Source organism: Kogia breviceps, chromosome 12 (assembly GCF_026419965.1).
Source record: "Kogia breviceps isolate mKogBre1 chromosome 12, mKogBre1 haplotype 1, whole genome shotgun sequence".
NCBI classification, from domain to species: Eukaryota; Metazoa; Chordata; class Mammalia; order Artiodactyla; family Physeteridae; genus Kogia; species Kogia breviceps.
The window spans coordinates 44,873,380-44,895,966 of record NC_081321.1 but is presented as its reverse complement, the minus strand read 5'-3'; the positions used below and the strand labels follow the sequence as shown (position 1 = coordinate 44,895,966).

Sequence of the window (22,587 nt, the reverse complement as noted above, 5' to 3'; positions counted from 1 at the left end):
TTGGGGTGGTAAAATGTTCTAAAATTGATTTTGGCGATGGAAACCCAACTCTAAATATACTAAAAGCCATTGAATTGTGCACTTTAAATGGGTGAATTGTATGCTGCATGAATTATACAAAATACAAATAATGAAGATGAAATAAAGCCTTTTAAGAATATGCAAGAGCTGATAGAAGTAATCACCATCAAACTACCACTATAAGAAATGTTAAAGGCAGGAGAAAAATATGCCAGTTGGAAATTTAGATCTATGTGAGAGAATGAAGAGGATCAGAAATCTATGTAGAAAATATGAGTTCTCATATTTGAAAAAGGCCACTTAAAAGATAATTGGCTATTTAAAACAAATAATAAAACTGTGTTGTGGGATTTATGACATGTAGAAATAAAACGTATGACAGCAATTGCCCAAAAGATTGGGAGAAATGAAATAGAAGTATACTGTTCTAAGGTTCTTATAGCATGCAAAGTGGTATATTACTTGATGGTACACTGTGATAAGTTGAAGATGTATACCCTAAATCCTAAAAAAAAAACACTTTTAAAAAGAAAGCAGAGGGGCTTCCCTGGTGGCGCAGTGGTTGAGAGTCTGGCTGCCGATGCAGGGGACGCGGGTTCGTGCCCTGGTCCGGGAGGGTCCCACGTGCCGCGGAGCGGCTGGGCCCGTGGGCCATGGCCGCTGAGCCTGTGCATCCGGAGCGCCTCTGCTCCGCAACGGGAGAGGCCACGGCGGTGAGAGGCCCGCATACCACCAAAAAAAAAAAAAAAAAAAAAAAGCGGAGAGGTATGTTAATAAGCCAGTAAAGGAGATAAAACTGAATCATAAAAATGCTTAATTAATATAAAAGATGTCCAAAAGAGGAAGATGAACAGACTGGACAAATAGAATACAAAAAGCAAGATGGTTGATTTTAATCCAACAATATCAATAATCACATTAAATGCAAATGACCTAAACACTATAATTATTAGGTGGAAATTATTAGATTTCATTTAAAAGCAAGACCTGGTTGGGTGCTGTCTACAAGAAACCCACTTTAAATATATTTAAACACACAGACTAAAAGTACAGGGATGGGAGAAGATATATTATGCATACAGTAATCGGAAGAAAGCAGGAGTTACTATATTAATATTAGACAAAGTAGGTTTCAGAACAAGGATATTACCATGGATATAGAGGGGTATTTCATGATGGAAAGAGGATCAGTTCTTCAAGAGGACTAACAATTGCAAATATTTATGCATTCAATAACAACTTCAAAATACATAAAGCAAAAGTAATAAAACTGAAAGGAAAAATAGAGAATCCACTGGTATAGTTGGGTATTTCAACACTACTCTCTCAATAATTGATAGAACAATTAGACAAAAAATCAGTAAATAACTTGACCTAGTTGACATTTATAGAACACTCCACCCAACAACATCATGACACGTATTCTCTTCTAGTGTTCACATAATGTTTACTAAGGTAGACCATGTTCTGGGCCATAAAAGTAGTGTCAATAAATTTATGATTTAAATTATACAAAATACATTCTTTATCATAAAGGGAGTAAATTAGACATCAGTAATAGAAAAATACCTGGCAAATTCCCAAATTAGACACTGGAAATTTGGAAATTAGACACTGAATTAGATATAGTACAAAGAAGAACAAGAGAAATAAAAAAAAATTTTTTAAGAATGAAAATGAGAGCATGGCATAGCAAAATTTGTGGGACGCAGTACTTAGAAGGAAATGTATAGCATTAAATGCTTATATTAGAAAGTAAAAAGATCTAAAATCACTGACCAAAGCTTCCACTTTAAGAAATTAGAAAAGCAAACTTAACTCCAATTAAGCAGAGGAAAGGAAATTGTAAAGATCATAGCAAAAAAATCAGGAAACAGGGACTTCCCTGGTGGCACAATGGTTGAGGATCTGCCTGCCAATGCAGGGGTCACAGGTTCGATCCCTGGTCAGGGAAGATCCCACATGCTGACGAGCGACTAAGCCCATGAGCCACAACTGCTGAAGCCCATGTGCTGTAACTACTGAAGCCCATGTGCTACAACTACTGAAGCCCACATGCTCTAGGGCCCATGCTGCAACTACTGAAGCCTGCGTGCCTAGAGCCTGTGCTCTGTAGCAAGAGAAATGCCCCGCAGTGAAGAGTAGCCCCTGCTCACTGCAACTAGAGAAAGCCTGTGTGCAGCAATGAAGACCCAACACAGCCAAAAAAAAAAAAAAAAAAAATCAGAAAACAAATAGAAAATATCTGTGAATTCAAAAGCTGTTTTTAAAAAACAATTAACAAAATTGATAAACTTTTAGCCAGACTTAGAAAAGGAAGAGAGAGCACATTACCAATATCACAAATGAGAGATGGGACATTACTGATGTTTCCACAGCCGTTATAAACATGATAATGAATACCACAAATCATTCTATGCCAGTAAATTTGACAATTTCGATTAAATGGACAAGTTTCTTAAAAGACACAAATTGCTAAAGCTCAATCAAAAAGAAACAGATAACCTGATATCTATTAGAGAAATTGAATTGTAGTTTAAAACTTTTCCACAGAGGAAGCTCCAGGAGGAGAGAGCTTCACTGCTGAGGTCTACCAACAATTTAAGGAAGAATTTATGTACCATTTCTACATAAACTTTTGAAAAACTCAGATGAGGAGGGAATATTTCCCAGCTCATTTTTTTGAGCTGAACTTTACCCAGATACCAAAACCAAAGACATAAGAAAACCACAGACGAACATCAGTTATGAACATAGATGCAAAATTTTAGTAAATTGAAGCCAACAATTTATAAAAATGACAATACAGTATGACCAGGTAGGGTTTATCCCAGCAATTAAAGGTTGGTTTTGCATTCAAAATTCAAACAGTGTCATTCACTGTATTAATAGACCAAAAAAGAAAATAGGGCTTCCCTGGTGGCACAGTGGTTGAGAGTCCGCCTGCCGATGCAGGGAACGCGGGTTCGTGTCCTGGTCCGGGAGGATCCCATGTGCCGTGGAGCGGCTGGACCCGTGAGACATGACTGCGGAGCCTGTGCGTCCGGAGCCTGTGCTCTGCACGTACCGCAAAAAAAAAAAAGAAAAGAAAAAAAGAAAATAACATACGCTTATCTGAAAAGAGATAGGAAAAGCATTTGAGAAAACTCAACTTCCTTTTGTGTTAAAAATTCAACAGATTAGAAGGGAACTTCTTCAATATGATAGAAGGCATCTTTTTAAAAAAAAAGTTTTCTTAATTTACTTATGTGGCTGTGTTGGGTCTTAGTTGCAGCACGTAGGATCTTCGTTGCAGCGGTGTGCGGGCTTCTCTATAGTTGTGGTGCATGGGCTCCAGAGTGTGCAGGCTCAGTTGCCTTGTGGCGTGTGGGATCTTAGTTCCCCGACCAGGGATTGAACCTGCGTCCCCTGCATTGGAAGGCAGATTCTTAACCACTGGACCATCAGGGAAGGCATCTTTGAAGAACCTGCAGTAAATACTATACTTAATGATGAAATACTGAATTCTTTGCTCCTAAGAACAAGAACAAGGTGTGAATGTTTGCTTTCACCACTTCTTTTCAACATAGTACTGGTGATTCTCGCCAGTGCAATAAAACTGTTTTCCCATTGCAGAGGACATCATCATTTGTATAGGAAACCATAAGGAATTAAATTAAATTTAGGATGGTTGTAGGATACAGTCAGTATATGAAAATTGTATCTACTTGGAAGAACAATCTGAATTGAAGTGGATGAAACATACCATTTACAAATAACATAAAAATATGAAATTCTTAGGGCTCAATTTAACAAGACACATGCAATAGCTGTATACTGAAAAATACAAAACATTGCTTATGGATCAGACTCAATATTGTTAAGATTTCAGTTCTTCCCTGATCTATAGATTCAACACAATCCCAGTCAATTTATAGGCTGACTCTAAAACTTACCTGGAAACACAAAGGGTCTAAAATAGACAAAAGAAATTTGAAAATTAAGATCCAAATTGGAGGACTTTTACTACCTGTCTCAAGACTTATTATAAAGGTTTAGTAATTAAGATAGTGTGGTATGGGCGTGAAAGTAAACATATAGATCAATGGAAGAATATAGAAGTCCAGAAATAGATCCACACTTCTATGGTCAGTTGAGTTTTGATAGTTCCCAAAGCATTTCAGTGGGGAAAGGGTATCTTTTTAGTAAGTAGTCCTTAAATAATGAGATAACTATTGTAAGGGAGGAAAAATCTATTTTCCTTCTCCTCTCCTAGGTTCTCAGTTGGCTCTCTTTAACAAAAGACATATTAACAAGAGAAAAATATGTTCATTAACATGTGTATCTCATATATACGTGGGGCTCTTGAATGAGTAACTCAAAGGTTCAGTTAGAACTTAGGTTTGTATAGCTTAACAAAGGAACAATAAATTTTTAGAGATGTGACAAGACAAAGGAAAAGGACCTTGAGTCTCTGGGGGTGGCAAATTGTGGGAAAGCAAACACTAGTTAGTGAAAATTGTTTTGTAGAGTCCTCTGGTGCCATCTCCAGACTGGTAAGGGTTGTCTCATGTGATTAACTTTTGTCTTTCCTGGTAGAGAGGGGAAGAGGACACCTTTGTAAATTTAACTCCTGCTTTTAGGCAAATACAGGGAGGGCAGAGAGCTTTTCTTGCATCTGTTTTTCAGTTGCCTTCTCCTCGAAATAATCCTTAGAAGTGGCACTTTGGGGGGTGGCAAATTGTGCTACCTTTCACCACATTAAAAAAAAAACATACAGAAAACTCTAACCTTAATTGACACCATCAAAAAATTAACTCAAGTGCTCGCTTTGGCAGCACATATACTAAAATTGGAACGATACAGGGAAGATTAGTATGCCCCTGTGCAAGGATGACACACAAATTTGTGAAGCGTTCCATATTTGGGGGGTTTATTCCAGGAATGCAAGGATTCTTCAATATACGCAAATCAATCAACGTGATAAACTGTATTAACAAATTGAAGGAGAAAAACCGTATGATCATCTCAATAGATGCAGAGAAAGCTTACGACAAAATTCAACACCCATTTATGATAAAAACACTGCAGAAAGTAGGCATAGAGGGAACTTTCCTCAAAATAATAAAGGCCATATATGACAAACACACAGCCAACATCGTCCTCAATGGTGAGAAACTGAAACCATTTCCACTAAGATCAGGAACAAGACAAGGTTGCCCACTCTCACCACTCTTATTCAACATAGTTTTGGAAGTTTTAGCCACAGCAATCAGAGAAGAAAAAGAAATAAAAGGAATCCAAATCGGAAAAGAAGAAGTAGAGCTGTCACTGTTTGCAGATTACTGATACTATACATAGAGAATCCTAAAGATGCTACCAGAAAACTACTAGAGCTAATCAATGGATTCAGTAAAGTAGCAGGATACAAAATTAACGCACAGAAATCTCTGGCATTCCTATATACTAATGATGAAAAATCTGAAAGTGAAATAAGAAAACACTCCCATTTACCATTGCAACCAAAAGAATAAAATATCTAGGAATAAACCTACCTAAGGAGACAAAAGACCTGTATGCAGAAAATTATAAGACACTGATGAAAAAATTAAAGATGATACAGATAGGTGGAGAGATATACCATGTTCTTGGATTGGAAGAATCAACATTGTGAAAATGACTCTACTACCCAAAGCAATCTACAGATTCAATGCAATCCCTAGCAAACTACCACTGGCATTTTTCATAGAACTAGAACAAAAATTTCACAATTTGTATGGAAATACAAAAGACCCTGAATAGCCAAAGCAATCTTGAGAACGAAAAATGGAGCTGGAGGAGTCAGGCTCCCTGACTTCAGACTATACTACAAAGCTACAGTAATCAAGACAGTATGGTACTGGCACAAAAACAGAAATATAGATCAATGGAACAGGATAGAAAGCCCAAAGATAAACCCATGCACATATGGTCACCTTATCTTTGTTAAAGGAGGCAAGAATATACAGTGGAGAAAAGACAACCTCTTCAATAAGTGGTGCTAGGAAAACCGGACAGGTACATGTAAAAGTATGAGATTAGAACACTCCCTAACACCATACACAAAAATAAGCTCAAGGCCAGACACTATCAAACTCTTAGAGGAAAACATAGGCAGAACACTCTATGACATAAATCACGGCAAGATCCTTTTTGACCCACCTCCTAGAGAAATGGAAATAAAAACAAAAATAAACAAATGGGACCTAATAAAACTTAAAAGCTTGTGCACAGCAAAGGAAACCATAAACAAGACAAAAAGACAACCCGCAGAATGGGAGAAAATATTTGCAAATGAAGCAGCTGACAAAGGATTAATCTCCAAAATTTACAAGCAGCTCATGCAGCTCAATATCAAAAAAAACCAAACAATCCAAAAATGGGCAGAAGACCTAAATAGACATTTCTCCAAAGAAGATATACAGATTGCCAACAAACACATGAAAGAATGCTCAACATCATTAATCATTAGAGAAATGCAAATTGAAACTACAATGAGATATCATCTCACACCGGTTAGAATGGCCATCATCAAAAAAATCTAGAAACAATAAATGCTGGAGAGGGTGTGGAGACAAGGGAACACTCTTGCACTGCTGGTGGGAATGTAAATTGATACAGCCACTATGGAGAACAGTATGGAGGTTCCTTAAAACTACAAATAGAACTACCATACGACCCAGCAATCCCACTACTGGGCATATACCCTGAGAAAACCATAATTCAAAAAGAGTCATGTACCAAAATGTTAATTGCAGCTCTATTTACAATAACCAGCAGATGGAAGCAGCCTAAGTGTCCATCAACAGATGAATGGATAAAGAAGATGTGGCACATATATACAATGGAATATTACTCAGTCATAAAGAGAAATGAGATTGAGTTATTTGTAGTGAGATGGATGGACCTAGAGTCTGTCATACAGAGTGAAGTAAGTCAGAAAGAGAAAAACAAGTACCATATGCTAACACATATATATGGAATCTAAGGGGAAAAAAAAGGTCATGAAGAACCTAGAGGTAAGATGGGAATGGAGATACAGACCTACTAGAGAATGGACTTGAGGTTGTGGGGAGGGGGAAGGGTAGGCTGTGACAAAGTGAGAGAGTGGCGTGGACACATATACACTACCAAACGTAAAATAGATAGCTAGTGGGAAGCAGCCGCATAGCACAGGGAGATCAGCTCGGTGCTTTGTGATCACCTAGAGGGGTGGGATAGGGAGGGTGGGAGGGAGCGAGACGCAAGAGGGAAGAGATATGGGAACATGTGTATATATATAACTGATTCACTTTGATATAAAGCAGAAACTAACATACCATTGTAAAGCAATTATACTCCAATAAAGATGTAAAAAAAAATTAACTCAAAATGGATTATAGACTTATATGTAAGGGCTAAAACTATTAAATTCTAGAAGAAAACATCTGAGAAAATCATTGTTTTCATAGATTAGGCAAAGATTTCATAAGATGAACACAAAGTATTAAAAATTTGGTAAGTTTTATTTCATCAAAATAAAATTTCTCTTCTAAAGACAATGGTAAAGAAAATGAAAGGACAAGTCACAGACTGACAGAAAATATAAGTTTAAGAAAGTACTGGGACTTCCCTGGTGGTCCAATGGTAGAAATCCAGTTTCCAATGCCCGGGACATGGGTTTGAGCCCTGATCCGGAAAGATCTCACATGCTGCAGGGCAACTAAGCCTGCACGCCACAACTACTGAGCTTGCACGCCTCATCTAGAGAGCCTGCGTGCCAAAAACTACACAGCCCACACACCCTGGAGCTCACGCGTCACAACTAGAGAGAGAAAAACCCACACGCCGCAACTAGAGAGAAGCCCGCGTGCCGCAACTCCCACATGCTGCAACAAAGATCCTGCGTGCTGCGACTAAGGCCCAACGCAGCCAAAAAGAAAAAGAAAAGGAAAGTACTTGTTTACAGCCATACCACCCTGAACGCATCGATCTCATCTATAAGGAAGTACTTGTATGTAGAAATATATGAAGAACTCTCATAACTCAATAGTAAGACAACCCAATTAAAAAACAGGCAAGGGGCTTCCCTGGTGGCGCAGTGGTTGAAAGTCCGCCTGCCGATGCAGGGGACGCAGGTTCGTGCCCCGGTCTCGGAGGATCCCACGTGCCATGGAGCGGCTGAGCCCGTGAGCCATGGCTGCTGGGCCTGTGCATCCGGAGCCTGTGCTCCGCAACGGGAGAGGCTACAACAGTGAGAGGCCCGCGTACTGCAAAAAACAAAAACAAAAAACAAAACAAAACAAAACAAAAAAACAGGCAAGAGATGTGAACACTTTGCCGGAAGTTACAGAGTTGGCAAATAAGCCCAAGTGAGGGCTTCCCTGGTGGCACAATGGTTAAGAATCCACCTGCCGATGCAGGGGACACAGGTTCAAGCCCTGGCCCGGGAGGATCCCACGTGCCATGGAGCAACTAAGCCCGTGAGCCACAACTACTGAGCCTGCGTGCCACAACTACTGACGCCCATGCGCCTAGGGCCTGTGCTCCGCAACAAAGAGAAACCACCGCAATGAGAAGCCTGTGCGCCACAGGAAAGAGTAGCCCCTGCTTTCTGCAACTAGAGAAAGCCTGTGTGCAGCAACAAAGACCCAAAGCAGCCAAAAATAAATTAATTTATTTATTTAATAAAAAAGCAAAGGGGAGTGTGTCAAAACAAAGAAGATACAAAAATAAATAAACAAACTAGAGAATGGTCTAATGAACCACCATGATTTCACTACCCAGTCAACACACTTTTGTTGTTGTTGTTATTGAAGTTCGAGTAGGGACTTCCCTGGTGGTCCAGTGGCTAAGAATCCATCTTGCAATGCAGGGGTCGCTGGTTCAATCCCTGGTCAGGGAACTAAGATCCCACATGCCATGGGGCAACTAAGCCCATGCACTGCAACTACTGAGCCCACGCGCTCTGGAGCCCGAGCCCACAACTAGAGAGAAGTGTGCGCGCTGGAGTGGTGGATCCCGCATGCTGCAACAAAAGATCCCACGTACCACAGCTAAGACCCAACGCAGCCAAAAATTTTAAAAAGAACAAAAAATATTCTTATACAGGATTTGTATGAATGTAAGTTTTCTTTTCTCTAAGTTAAATAGCTAGGAGTAGGATTGCTGAGTCATATGGTAAGTTTATTTTAACTGTATAAGAAACTATGAAACTGTTATCCAGAATGGCTATACTAGTGTATGAGAGTTCCAGATGCCCTGTAGCTTCACCAGGAGTATCAGTATTTTTTTTTTTATGCGGTATGCAGACCTCTCACCACCGTGGCCTCTCCCGTTATGGAGCACAGGCTCCGGACGCGCAGGCTCAGCGGCCATGGCTCACGGGCCCAGCCGCTCCACGGCGTGTGGGATCTTCCCAGACCGGGGCACGAACCCGCGTCCCCTGCATCGGCAGGCGGACTCTCAACCACTGCGCCACCAGGGAAGCCCGGAGTATCAGTATTTTATACTGAAAACCTTTACCCATTTTAAAGTTGGGTTATTTTCTTATCATCGAGTTTTGAGAGTTCTTTATATATTCTGAATACAAATCATTTGTTGGATACATAATTTGCATATGTTTTCTTCCATCTGGTAACTTGTCTTTTTATTTTAGCAGTGTCTTTTGCAGAACAAAAGTTTTTAATTTTGATAAAGTCCGACTTGTCAGTTTTTTTCTTTTTTGGATTGTGCTTTTGGTATCTTATTTAAGAACCCTTTGCCTAATCTCAGGTCACAAAGATTTACTAAATGCTCCTATGTGTTCTTCTAAACATTTAAAGTTTTGCATTTTACATTTTGATCAGCAATCCATTTTGAGTTCTTTTTTGTGTATAAGTATACAGTTTAGGTCAATATTCATTTATTTTTGCATATGGATGTCCAGTGGCTTCTATACCATTTGTTGAAAAGACTGTCCTTTCTCTGTTAAACTGCCTTTGCATCTTTGTTAAAAACCAGTTGGTATGTTTGTATGCATCTGTTTCTGGACTTTCTTTTTCTATTCATCGTGTGTTCTTCCCTTCACCAATTCTATACTATCTTGATTACTGTAACTTTATAGTAAGTCTTAAGATTGGTAATATAATTCCTACAACTTTGTTCTTCAAAATTGTTTTGGCTATTTTGCTTCTTTGCCTTTCCATATACATGTTAGAATTAGTTTGTCTGTATCTACAAAGAATCTTGCTGGGATTTTGAGTAGACCTGTACTAAATCCATAGATCAATTTGGGAAGAATTGACATCTTTGCTGTGTTCAATCTTCCAGTCTGTGAAAATGGTGTGTCTTCCCATTTATTTAGTTCTTCGTTTCTTTCTTCAGTGTTTTGTTGTTTTCAGTATACAAACCCTGGCCATGTTTGGTTAATTATATACCTAAATATTTAATTTTGGGTGACAGCAATCATAAATGATAGTTTTTTAAGTTTTGGTTTTCAGTCATTCATTGCTAGTATATGGAAATTTCATTGATTTGGCAGTGTTGACTTTATGTCCTGTGATCCTTCTAAACACATTTACTAGTTCTAGTCGGGTTATTTTTTCTTCTTGGTAGATTCCTTGTATGTTGTCTGTGGAGCAGTTTTTATTTCTTCCTTGCCAATCTGTGTGCCTTTTATTTCTTTTTCTTGACTTACTGTACTAGCTGGGACTTTCAGTATGATTTTGAATAGTAGTGGTGGTAGTGGACAACCTTGCCTTTTTTCTGATCTTAGGGAGAAGGTGTCAGTCTGTAGGTTTGTTATGGATGCCCTTTATCAGACTGAGGAGATTTCCTTCTATTCCAAGTTTGTTGAGAGTTTTTATTATGAGTGGGTATTGAATTTTGTCAAATGCTTTTCTGCATTGGTTGAAATGATCATGTTTTTTCTTCTTTCGACTCAATATAAAGTGGATTACGTTGACTGCTTTTCAAAAATTGAACCAGCAGGACTTCCCTGGTGGTCCACCGGTTAAGACTCCGTGCTCCCAACGCAAGGGGGCTGGGTTTGATCCCTGGTCAAGGAACTAGATCCTGCATGCTGCAACTAAGAGCCTGCATGCTGCAACTAAAAGATCCCTCATGCCGCAACTAAAAAAAAAAAAAAAAAAAAAACAAGATCCCGAGTGTCATAACTAAGACCCAGCACAGCCAAATAAAACAAAAACAAAAACAAAAACTGAGCCAGCTTTGCATTCTCAGAGTAAACTCCACTTGGTTGTCATGCATTGTCCTTTTTATGTATCACTGAATTTCATTTGCTCATATGTTATATGGAGATATTGAGCATCTTTGTGAGGATATTGGTCTATAGCTTTCTTGTAATTTTTTTTAATTAAAAAAATTATTTTAATGGAAGTATAGTTGATTTACAATGTTGTGTTTATTTCTGCTGTACAGTAAAGTGATTCAGGTATATGTATATACACACACATACATATATATATATACACACACATACACATGCACTTTCTTTTTTTAATATTCTTTTCCATCATGGTTTATCATAGGATATTGAAAATGGTTCTCTGTGCTATACAGTAGGACCTTGTTGTTTATCCATTCTATATGTAATAGCTTACATCTGCTAACCCCAACCTCCCACTCCATCTGTCCCCCAACCCTCTCCCTCATGGTAACAACAAGTCTGTTCTCTATGTCTCTACATCATTTTCTTGTAATATTTTTGCCTGGTTTGGATATCAGGGTAACGTTGGCTTCATAAAGTGAATTGGGAGGCGTTTCCTTCTCTTCTGTTTTCTGAAGAGATTATATAGAATTGGTACTGTTTCTTCTGCAAGTGTGTTAAAATTTACCAGAGAAAATATCTGGACCCGTAGATTTCTTAAATAGTTATGGGGTTATTCAAGTTATCTAATTCATCTTGGGTGACCTTTGATAATTTGTGGTTTCCAAGGAAGTGGTCTCTTTCAACTAAACAATTGAATTTGTTGTGTTTAGAGTTGTGTGTATACTCCCATATTATCTTTTTAATGCCTGCAGGATCTGTAATGATTTCTTTTTTTTCGTTCCTGTTATTATTATGTGTGTTTTCTTCCTTTTCTTTTTTGTCAATGTTGCTAGAGATTTGTCAATTTTACTGATCTTTTCAAAGAACCAGCTTTTGGTTTCATTGATTTTCTTTCCCCCCGTTTTCAGTGTCGTTGATTTGTGCTTTTTATTATTAACTTCATTCTGATAACTTTGAGTTCATTTTGCGCTTTTTTTTTTTGCGGTACGCGGGCCTCTCACTGCCATGGCCTCTCCCGTTGCGGAGCACACGCTCCGGACGTGCAGGCTCAGCAGCCATGGCTTATGGGCCCAGCCGCTCTGCGACATGTGGGATCTTCCCGGACCGGGGCATGAACCCGTGTCCCCTGCATCGACAGGCGGACTCTCAACCACTGCGCCACCAGGGAAGCCCAGAAAGTTAGATTATTGATATGAGGCCTTTCTACTTATATTAGTCAGCTCAGGCTGCCATAACCAAATACCACAGAATGGGTGGCTTAAACAACAAAAAATTAATTCTCACCATTCTGAAGGCTGGAAAGTCCAAGATCAATATACCAGCAAGGTAGGTTTCATTCTGGGGCCTCTAGTCATCGTTTGTGGGCAGCTGCCCTCTAGCTGTGTGCTCACATGACCTCTTCTTGTGCATGCCAGCAGAGAAAGAGCAAACTCTCTAGTGTCTGATCCTTCTGGATCAGGGTCTTGTCTGTATGATGTTGTTTAACCCTAATTCCTTCCTTAGGGGCCTCATTCCATATGTAGCCACACTGGGTTAGGGTTTCAGCATTTGAATTTTGAAGGGACACAAATATTCGGCACATTATACTACTTTTCTAATATAACAATTAGTGCTACATATATGTTTCCCTCTAAGTACTTCTTAAGTTTGCATCCCACACATTTTGATATGTTTTATTTACATTTTTGTTCAGTTCAGAATATTTTTCTGTTTCTCTAGAGACTACCTCTTTGACTCATGGATTATTTAAAGTGTGTTGTTTAATTTCCAAGTGTTTGTAGATGAACGTGTCATATATTTGTTACTGATTTCTAATTTCCATTATGGTCAGAGGAGATACTTCGGATTATATCAGTTTTTTAAAAGTTCAGGTTGTTTTATGATTCATCATATATGGTCTATCTTGGTGAATGTTCCATGAGCACTTGAAAAGAATGTGCATTAATGTTTTTAGTTGGAGTGTTCTGTGTCAACTAGATACTGTTGTTTGATGATGTTGTTCAGTTCTTCTGTATCCTTGCTAATTTTTGGCCTAATGGTTTTATCTATTCCTAAAAGAGAGGTGTTGAAATATACAATTGTAGTTGTGCATGTCTATTTTTCATTTCAGTTCTTAGTTTTTGTTTTGTGTATTATGAAGTTCTGTTGTTAGGTGCATAGACATTTAGAATTGCTGTCGTCTTGGTGAATTGTCCCTTTTAATCATTATGTAATGCTCTTCTTTATCCCTGGTAATTTCTTTGCTCAGAAGTCTACTTTGTCTAATATTAATTTAGTCCTTCCAGCTTTTTTTTGGCTAGTGTTTGTATAGTGTATCTTTTTCAATCTTTTAAAATTTAAACTAATAGACTATTATTTAGAACAGTTTTAGGTTTACAGAAAAATTGAGCAGAAGGTACACAGAGTTCCCATATGCCACCCTTCGCCGATACACACACAATTTCCCCTGTTACTTAACACTTTACATTACTGTGGTACATGTGTTGCAATTGATGAACCAGTATTGATGCATTATTATTATTAACTAAAGTCTGTAGTTTAAGTTAGGTTTCACTCTTTGTCTTGTACTGTTCTCTGGGTTTTGACAAATGTATGTCATGTATCCACTGTTAAAGTATCATACAGAATAGTTTATTCTGTTTGCTTTTAATTCACCTATATCATTATATTTGAAGTGACTTTCTAAGTTATTTGGACAGTCTCTCTCTTTTAATTGACATTTTTAGATTATTTACATTTAATGTAATTATTGATATTTTAGATTTAGATCTACATCTAACTTGTTTTTTCTTTGCTGTTTCTATTTTTAAACTCTGATGATTCCCTCTTCCTGCCTTTTGAGTCATTTGAACATTTTGTAGTATTTCATTTAAATTTATCTTTAAGATTTTGACTATCTTTTTGTATAGTTTTTTAACTGGTTGCTCTAGGGGTCTCTCTCTCTTTCTTTTTCTCTTTTTCTTTCAGCATATACAAACACAAATATACATATGTGTATGTGTATGTGCATATACATGCACCTAACTTTTATTAACAGTCTACTTAAAGTTACTATTTTGCCATTTCAGGTGGAATGTCAAAACCTTTGCACCATATAGGTTCCTTTCCTTTTCCCCCCTTAATATTATAGTTGTCCTGTCCATTACATTTATCTACATACATTGAAAACTTCATGAGAGAATCTTACAATTTTTGCTTTCAAACATCAAAACATATTTTAAAGAACTCAGTAGGAGAAGAATGTAACCAGATATTTAGCATTTTTGTTTTTCTTCCCTCATTCCTGGTATTCCAGGTTTTGTTGTATTGTTTCCCACCTTTTTGAACAACTTTCTTTGGTCATTCTTTTAGAATAGGTCTGCTGACAATGAATTCTCTTAGTTTTTCTTCACCTGAGGGTGTCTTTATGTCATCTTTATTCCTAAAGGTTATTTTCTCTGCACACAGAATTCTGTGTTTATGGCTCTTTCCTTTAAGCACTTTAAACATGTTATTCTACTTCCTTCTAGTCCTCATAGTTATCTGATGAGCAATATGAAGTGATTCAAATCACTGTTACCTTAATAAGTCCAGCATCTCTTTTGACTTGTTACTTTTTTTTTTTTTTTTTTTTTTTTTTTTTTTTTTTTTTGTGGTATGCGGGCCTCACTGTTGTGGCCTCTCCCTTGCGGAGCACAGGCTCCGGACGCGCAGGCTCAGCGGCCACGGCTCACGGGCCCAGCCGCTCCGCGGCATGTGGGATCTTCCCAGACCGGGGCACGAACCCGTGTCCCCTGCATCGGCAGGCGGATTCTCAACCACTGCGCCACCAGGGAAGCCCTGACTTGTTACTTTTAAGATTTGTTCTTTGTCTTTAGTTTTTACCTGTTAGATTGTAATGAATCCAGGAGTGGATTTTGTTGTGTTTATCCTCTTTGGGGATTTCTGAGCTTCTTAACTCTAGGTTTATGTCTTTTGTCAAGTTTGTGAAGCTTTCAGCCATTATTTCTTAACATATTTCACCACACTCTTTCTCCCCTCCTTCTGGGATACTGATGGCCCAAGTATTAGACTTTCTGATATTTTTTACAGGCCCTTGATAATCTGTTCTCCCCCTCCCCATCTTTTTTCTTTTTATTGTTCAGATTTTATATTGATTCATATTTGATGTTTCTATTGAAATTTGATTTGTCTTCAATTTGAACTTGATCAGTCTTCAAATTCACTGACTCTTCTCTTATTTCTGTTCTGCTATTGGACCCATCAAGTGAGTGTTATGTTTCTGTTGCTATATTTTTTAGTTCTAAAATTTCCATTTGGTTCCTTTTTATAGCCTCTATTTCTTTCCTGAGACATTCTGTCTTTCTGTTAGTTTCAGGAGTGTTTTCCCTACATTTTGGGAGCATATTTTATAATAGCTTTTTAAATAGCTGTCAGGTAATTTCTACATATGTGTCAACTCCATGTTATATCTGTTCATCTCTCTTCCTATGCAGATTGAGATTATCTTGGTATTTTGGATGCTAAGTAATTTTGGATTATATCCTGAGATTTTTGTATATTATTAGGGTCTGGGTCTTGTTAAATGCCATGGTGAATGTTGACTTTTATTTTAGCAGACACTTGACATGGTTGGGTTCAGCTTGCGAATTCTGTCCAGCCTTCGGTGGATGGTGATTCCAAAGTTATTTCAGTTTTCTTAGCTTTTACAGTGCTATTTAGATCTGCTTTGCATGTGCACTAACCATTAACTCATATGGGACTTGGCTGGTAGCTATTCTCATAGTTCAAAGTGACATACTATTAGAAGATACATGGTGAATCGTTTTAGGTATGAGAGGTCATTATGAGAACATCTCAAATAGTTCTGAAAAAAATGTATACATACATGCCTGCATGTGTGTACTAAATCTGTATGTGAATCTGGGTGACTTGTACTATTTTTGAAAATTCTCTGTATGTTAAAAATTTCTCAAACAAAAATTTGGAGGCAAAAAATATATTTATAGGTCAGAAACATGCCATTCCTCTGCTTAAAAACTCCCAGTGGCCTCTCATCTCACTAAGTAAAAGCCAGATTCCTTTTAGTGGTTGTTTGGCCCTTCAGGATAAGCTTTCTCACCCCCTGTTGGCTTTTTGTCTCATTCAGAGTAAAAGCCAGAATTCCTTTTTTTTTTCCTTCTTCTATATGACCCTTAATTTATTTATCTTATATTCCTAGAACTTATTGTAGTGTTTGGCCAATAGTAAGAACACAAGCACACAACAAACATGTTTGAATGAATGACTGGTTGTGTTTTTGTGACAGGTTTTATTATTTTCCTCAGGATGTCTGAACCCCACCTGTATGTTATTTTGTGTTATTGCAGGCCTTGTACCACCTGTAATGTCTATTACTTGCTGTAGCAATAGAGATCATTACAATCTCTCCTTAGGCTCTTAAAAATTAGGACCTGAAAGTCATTTTTAAGTCCCAGAGCCATGCATACTTTCAAGAACTATTACTCTCCTTTCCTGGTGTCCTTTGTACCACTTTCTTCATTTTAATCTGTTTATCCTCATCCCCATCCATATGCCCTATTCTCATTCTTTTTCATCAGTTCTATCAGTAAGGTACCTTCATAGTTTCCTCATTATCCCATTTTATAACTAAAGTGTTCTCCCCACCATTTTGGGGGCAGATATGGGAGGAGTAACAGCTACTGGTATCCTGTGTTCAAAATGAAAAATGATTCTATTAAATATAGCTTGCTGGAAAGAATTCTCTGTAACTAGATTTGCCCTTAGTTTCTAAAGTTCATTCCAGTAGCTTTTAGGCAAAGACCATTTCTCTGGTCTCAATTACTTTGCAGGAGAGAAAAAGGCAAAGTAAATTTAAACGTGAACTTTTAATTCAATACACATCCACAGCTCGTTATTCTTCTCTAATAAGACTCTATTTTGGCATCTCAACATATGTAGCAGAAAAGAGCTGGTGCTGTGTCTTTAAAAACTATCCTCCAAGCAGTGTGGAGGCAGGCTTGTCACTGAAGTGCTTGAATGAGAGCGAGAAGAGGAGGTGGAAGGGGGTGCTCTTGTAGCGTGTGTGTTCCTGCACACGCGCGCTCACACATGTGAGTGTGACTGTTGGCAGAGCTCTAGGTGGCATCCTTCTGAACAGCTGGGCCATGGTCTGCTTCAGAGCTGCTTGTCAGAGCAATTAGCTTGCTAGAGACGCAGCAGCAAGGATCAGTAGCGTTTCATTCAAGGGTGATGGGGGTGGGAGGGGACTGTGGGCAGGGGAAGAGGCACAGGTTTCCCAGAATGAATTTCTTCCGGCAAAATTCCTGCAGAACAGATTCTTACAATGAAGTCTCCATTAATAATGTGAGCTCGCTGTTGGTTTAAGTGCAGATCCATCTGGGGTGAGTTTTGGATAATTTTCTCTCTTTATATAAAAGTCCTTGAACTCCACAGACTGGGTAGGGAAGAAGCTAGAAAGGTAGATATCTTCTGTATCTTGGCCAGTTTAACTGTATAATACACATTTGGGAAATTAGATAATTTTCAAGTGTTAAGCTTGTGAGGATTTTGTAGGCATTTTTGTTTTTTATCTTTAAAATATTTTTAAAATTAAGTGTGCTAGAACTTTTACTCTAGTCAGATTCTACCTCTTCTATGGCTATTTCAGGTGATGCTTCATTCAGATTTAGCTTATAAGAATAGTGGTGATTTCTGTTCTTTTTGGTGATGCTGTTGACACACATTGCAGGAAGTAGGGAATCCCCTATAAATATCCTTCACTGTGTCATTCCACAGCTATCCACACCGGTTGGTGAATATGTCTCTCTGTCCTGTATCTTTATGTAACTGTCCCCTAGTCTTTAAATGTGTTAAGAAGAAACATGTCACCTTTGCTGTATCTAGGAAGCTTTTGATTATGAACATCTTAGGAGGAATTTATTCAGCCTTTTTACTGAAACTTGCCTTTTGACATTGAGGTTGTCATAAGAATTTCCTGTGGGTTTACTGCTTCTTATTTTGAATTACTTGTTTGTTTCTTATAATTGGTTTGTTTTTGTTTGCTGGCCTTGGTTTCTAAAGAGTGCAGAGATGGGATTCCCTCTGCCTCCAGTGACGTAGTTGTTTGCAGTCTTTTTCTTCTGAGAGGGAGGGGACAGAGAGAAGGAAGAAGAAAAATCCATCCAAAGTGGTACGTTCTCCCATCTATGCCTAACTGGGTACCGTTGAACAGAGCTGAAGCCAAAGTGGGATGTTGTTAAAGATAGGGATGTTCTTTTGTTTGTTTCCTTTTTGAATAGGCTGAGGCCGAAGTCAGGATTGCTGAAGCAGAGTGCCTGAATTAACCCTGTATGTCCTGCTGCTAATAATGAATTTTACTTAATTGCTTTTTGTAAATATGGAATGAAAAAGAGCTCGTAAGCAGGTTTCTGGAACCTAGCAAACATGAGTAATTCTAGGTTGGGTTTTGGAATTTGGAATTTTTCTACCTTATTTGCACTGGTCCTGAGCAGGCAGTTTGTACGGTCTTTCTCAGACCTCAAAAATAGGTATAGCTATATAAAATTCCTTGCCACTGTAGTTAGAGTGAAACCCTCATTTTTGAATGTATGAAGCTAAAGTAAAGCTTGGGAAGAAATTGTTATACTCTTAGGTGTGGACTTAACTTACCTTTTTTGGATTAAGAGTTTGGGCTTCCAGTTCCTTTTTATGTAACTCCATATTAATAATGTGATCTCTGGAGGACTGCCTGCAGAGGCCAGTGTGAAAAATTCAGTAGACTAGAGCCTAGGAATATTTTAGGTTTGTCTGTGGATGTGTTTGGATAACATATGTTGAAAAGTGCCTTTAAGAACTTGCTGGTTTATTTTCTGTCCTGATACTCTTTTCTGTTCTGTGCTCTCATTTATTCTAAGTTCTCTGTGTTAAGTGAAAAGAATAATGTCTGGTTTTTAGCTTACATTCAGTCCTCTTGTTATGGTAGTTCAATTAATATTTATTACAGCCATAAGTATTTCAAACTAACAAAATTCTAGTTTTATTTGGGGAGAAGGAGGGGGAAGAAAAAGAAAGACAATCTTAGGGTAAACCAAGAGCATTCTGGAAGAATAACCTATTTAGAAGGTTGCCAGAAACCAGGGCTATAAAGGTTAATAGAAATTCTACTGCATCCTTGCATCTCAATATTGCAGCAAATATGTGGATAATTTCTTGCTAGCTTTTCAGGAAACCCCTGTCGTGGACAACCCTCATTAATTGTTGCTGGGAGACTGCTCTGACGTCACTAGGAGCAGTTCCCCATCTGCAACGAGGACAGGAATAGCCTTTGAGGGGGAAGAAAACTGCTGTGAAGTTAAAAGATGATGGTTTTGTTAACTTGGTTTTCCTTCCATTTGGGAGTGGGTGGGATAGACCTAAAGACTTCTTAAATGTTTCAGTCATTAGCAATGGAAAAATTATTAAGAGGTCTTTTTGTTTCAGCTGAAAGTACCTTTTTTAATCTTCATTTTCTAACCATCAAGGTTTTAGAAAAGGTCAAGGAAAGAAAAGCTATTGAAAGGTGTTGGAGAAGTAAGATTTGTTTCTTTTTATCCTTCCTTTTTTTTCACTTTTTTTTTTTTTTAAAGGAGAAAGAAAAGATCAAAGACTGCTTTTGCAAAGATGTTTAGCATCACCTTGTTTGGGATAATTAAAAATGTGGTATATGTTGGAAGAACTTTCTGGCAAAATTGATAGGGACTATTTCTGGGCCTAAAAGTTACCATAAGTACTTCTCTCCAAAGTGCTCCTCTCCTAGCCCACCTACTCTCACTGATTTATAGCCTGTTTAGGAGCTTCTTTTTTGGAAAAGCACATATAGTAGCTAATAAATGTTTGGACTCTGGATTTAGACTGCCTGAGTTCAAATCCTAGCTATGTCAATTGCTGGTTCTGTGACCTTGGACAAATTACTTAACCTCTCCATTTCTTCATATGTAAAATGTATGAAATGAAGATAATAATAGTATCCACCTCCTAGGATTGTTTTGAGGATTAAAAGAGTTAATACATGTAAAGTCTTTAAGATAGTTCCTGGTCATCTTAAAGGCTTACTTAGCATTAGCTATTATTAATATTTAAAATTAAACAGGAATATACCATTTGTATCTTCAGATCACCTGTAATTTTTGAGGAAGCCAGAAGAGATTTTCAAGCCATGTAGGATGTTGCATGTTTAAAATGAATATAAGTATAATCTAAATATTTAAGCTTAAAATTGACACTCTTGATCCTCTTAGGAAGTATCTTTTCTAATTTGATGCTCATAGGCCAAATTGCAAACACCTTCCCTCAGATTAACAGCTCTGTTTCTCTTTCTTTGGCCATCATTGATCTTTTGACTTCTATAGATGATAACTGGTTTGTTTGTTGTTTTTTACTTTCTTCCATTGGTTCTGATCTACTTTAAAATCTTAGGACACTTGCCTTTGGTGTCTACCTCTGAAACTTTGTGTCGTCTGCTTTTCTCTATGTACGTTGATGTGGTGTTTTCTCCATATATTTATGAGAGTATAAGATTTATATGAAGTCCTATGTATCAAGACTCCTTAAATCAACTAGCTTAAAAAATCTAGGCTCTTTAATTTTTGTCAGTTTGATTACTATGTGTCTTGGTGTGTCCCTCCTTGGGTTAATCCTGTATGGGACTCTCTGCACTTCCTGGACTTAGGTGACTGTTCCCTTTCCCATGTTAAAAAAATCTAGGATCTTAAGTGGACCAAATATCAAATCACAAATATTAAAATATCCAATATCTCCATGCCCTTTTACCTTCTTTTAATTTCATATTAAAGACTTAGAGTGTTACTGTTTTGTGGTTTTTGAGGCTTCACCTTTTGGATTGCTGTCTAAACTATGAAGGTGCACTGACAAGAGCTAGTAATGTGTGTAACATTTATAGTGAAGAAAATACCTTTCTGTGTAAAGTTTTATTCTTTCCTCCCTATTAATTTTCTTAAGCCAGTGAGTTTTAAGGAATACTGGTTACATATCTTTTCCAGTGGAATATATGGGGAAAGAGAGTTAATATTATTAAAAAGGAGAGCATAAATTGAAGAGCATAAAAAGTAAGAAGCACTACGCAGGTGAATGTCCTTAAAGTCTAGGCAGGCACTGCCAAGGGATGTGCTAAGTGGACATTATGTGTTGCTGGGGGAACATTGAGAAACACTATGATTAGATAATGCGACTGGCCTTGCTTCTGGAGTGAACTAAGGGGGAAATTTTTTATCTCCAAAACTCTTGAACATATTTATCCTAGGGAGTTGATGAGAAATGTGAATAAAGATTTAGGTACAAAGATACTCATTACAGCATTATTTTATTATAAAAATTAACAGCTTCCTGAATATCCAGTAAGAGGGAAATGGTTAAATAAATTGTGGTACAGTAGAATGCAGTAGAATATTAGATAGTTATTAAAATGACTTTGGTAGAAGTAATTAATGGGGGAAATGGTGACAGTTCTAGTAGTAGAAAAAAGCATGGTATAAAAATGTTCTGTATAATGTAAATTACATAAAAATTATAAGGTATGGAAACATCCAAATGGATACAATTTCCATTTGAATATGGAAGCAAAGTTTAGAAAAACATATCTCAGAACATTGGTGTTATTAATAGCAGTTATCTCTGAGTTACAGAGTATGGGTAATTTTTCTTTTCTACTTCTACTTGTGTGTGTTTTCTATAAGTATAAAGAAACCTATAGTACTTCTCTAATCATAAAAGCCTTTCTGTCAGTATCTGAAAGTAAAATTTCAGAATGTGTTAAAGTGAAAACGAATGTGATGACATATAAATTCCTAAGCATAGTGTTTGGATCACAGTAAATGCTTAATAAATGATATCTCCTGCATACTGAGGAAGATCACCTCCTATGATCAGAGCCCTTTCATATTGGGAGGCAACATCACTGAGATAGTATCCTATTCATGCAGCTTTTTGTCTTTCCGAGGTCGATAAATATGTTGTTCTTCTATATGTACTGGCCCAGGATATTAAAAAAAAAAAAAGTTGTAGGACCAGAGTGAAATGTTTTGGTGTTCTCTTATGAAGGTATAAAGGAAACTGATGTAGACGGGGCCTAGTAGTGATTTTCTGCAGTGACTTAAAAAAATTTTTTTAGCTTTGATATAATTTATTTTAAATATTTATTTATTTATTTTTGGCTGCATTGTGTCTTCGTTGCTGCACAGGGCTTTCTCTAGTTGTGGCGAGCAGGGGCTACTCTTCATTGTGGTGCGCAGGCTTCTCATTGTGGTGGCTTCTCTTGTTGC

The 22,587-nt window shown here is 37.6% G+C and overlaps 1 protein-coding gene and 1 non-coding gene across 39 annotated transcripts in view; both read left to right on the top strand.

Annotated features, from left to right (window-relative positions):
* Positions 1-22,587, top strand: part of R3HDM2 (R3H domain containing 2) — a 157,168-nt gene that overhangs the window by 71,195 nt on the left and 63,386 nt on the right. For 4 of the 38 annotated variants that reach the window (XM_067009601.1, XM_067009604.1, XM_067009589.1 and 1 more), the window contains exon 1: positions 17,365-17,673. The exons of 29 other annotated variants lie outside the window; for them this stretch is intronic. The gene's annotated coding sequence lies outside the window, so the exon portion shown is untranslated. Of the gene's footprint in view, positions 1-17,362; positions 17,674-18,168; positions 18,462-22,587 lie in introns of those variants that run through there. 5 more of the 38 variants (XM_067009595.1, XM_067009590.1, XM_067009598.1 and 2 more) reach the window with 5 other exon arrangements.
* LOC131767574 (U6 spliceosomal RNA) lies at positions 4,823-4,928 on the top strand. Its single transcript, XR_009338777.1, has one exon. It is a non-coding gene; the product is annotated as a U6 spliceosomal RNA (small nuclear RNA).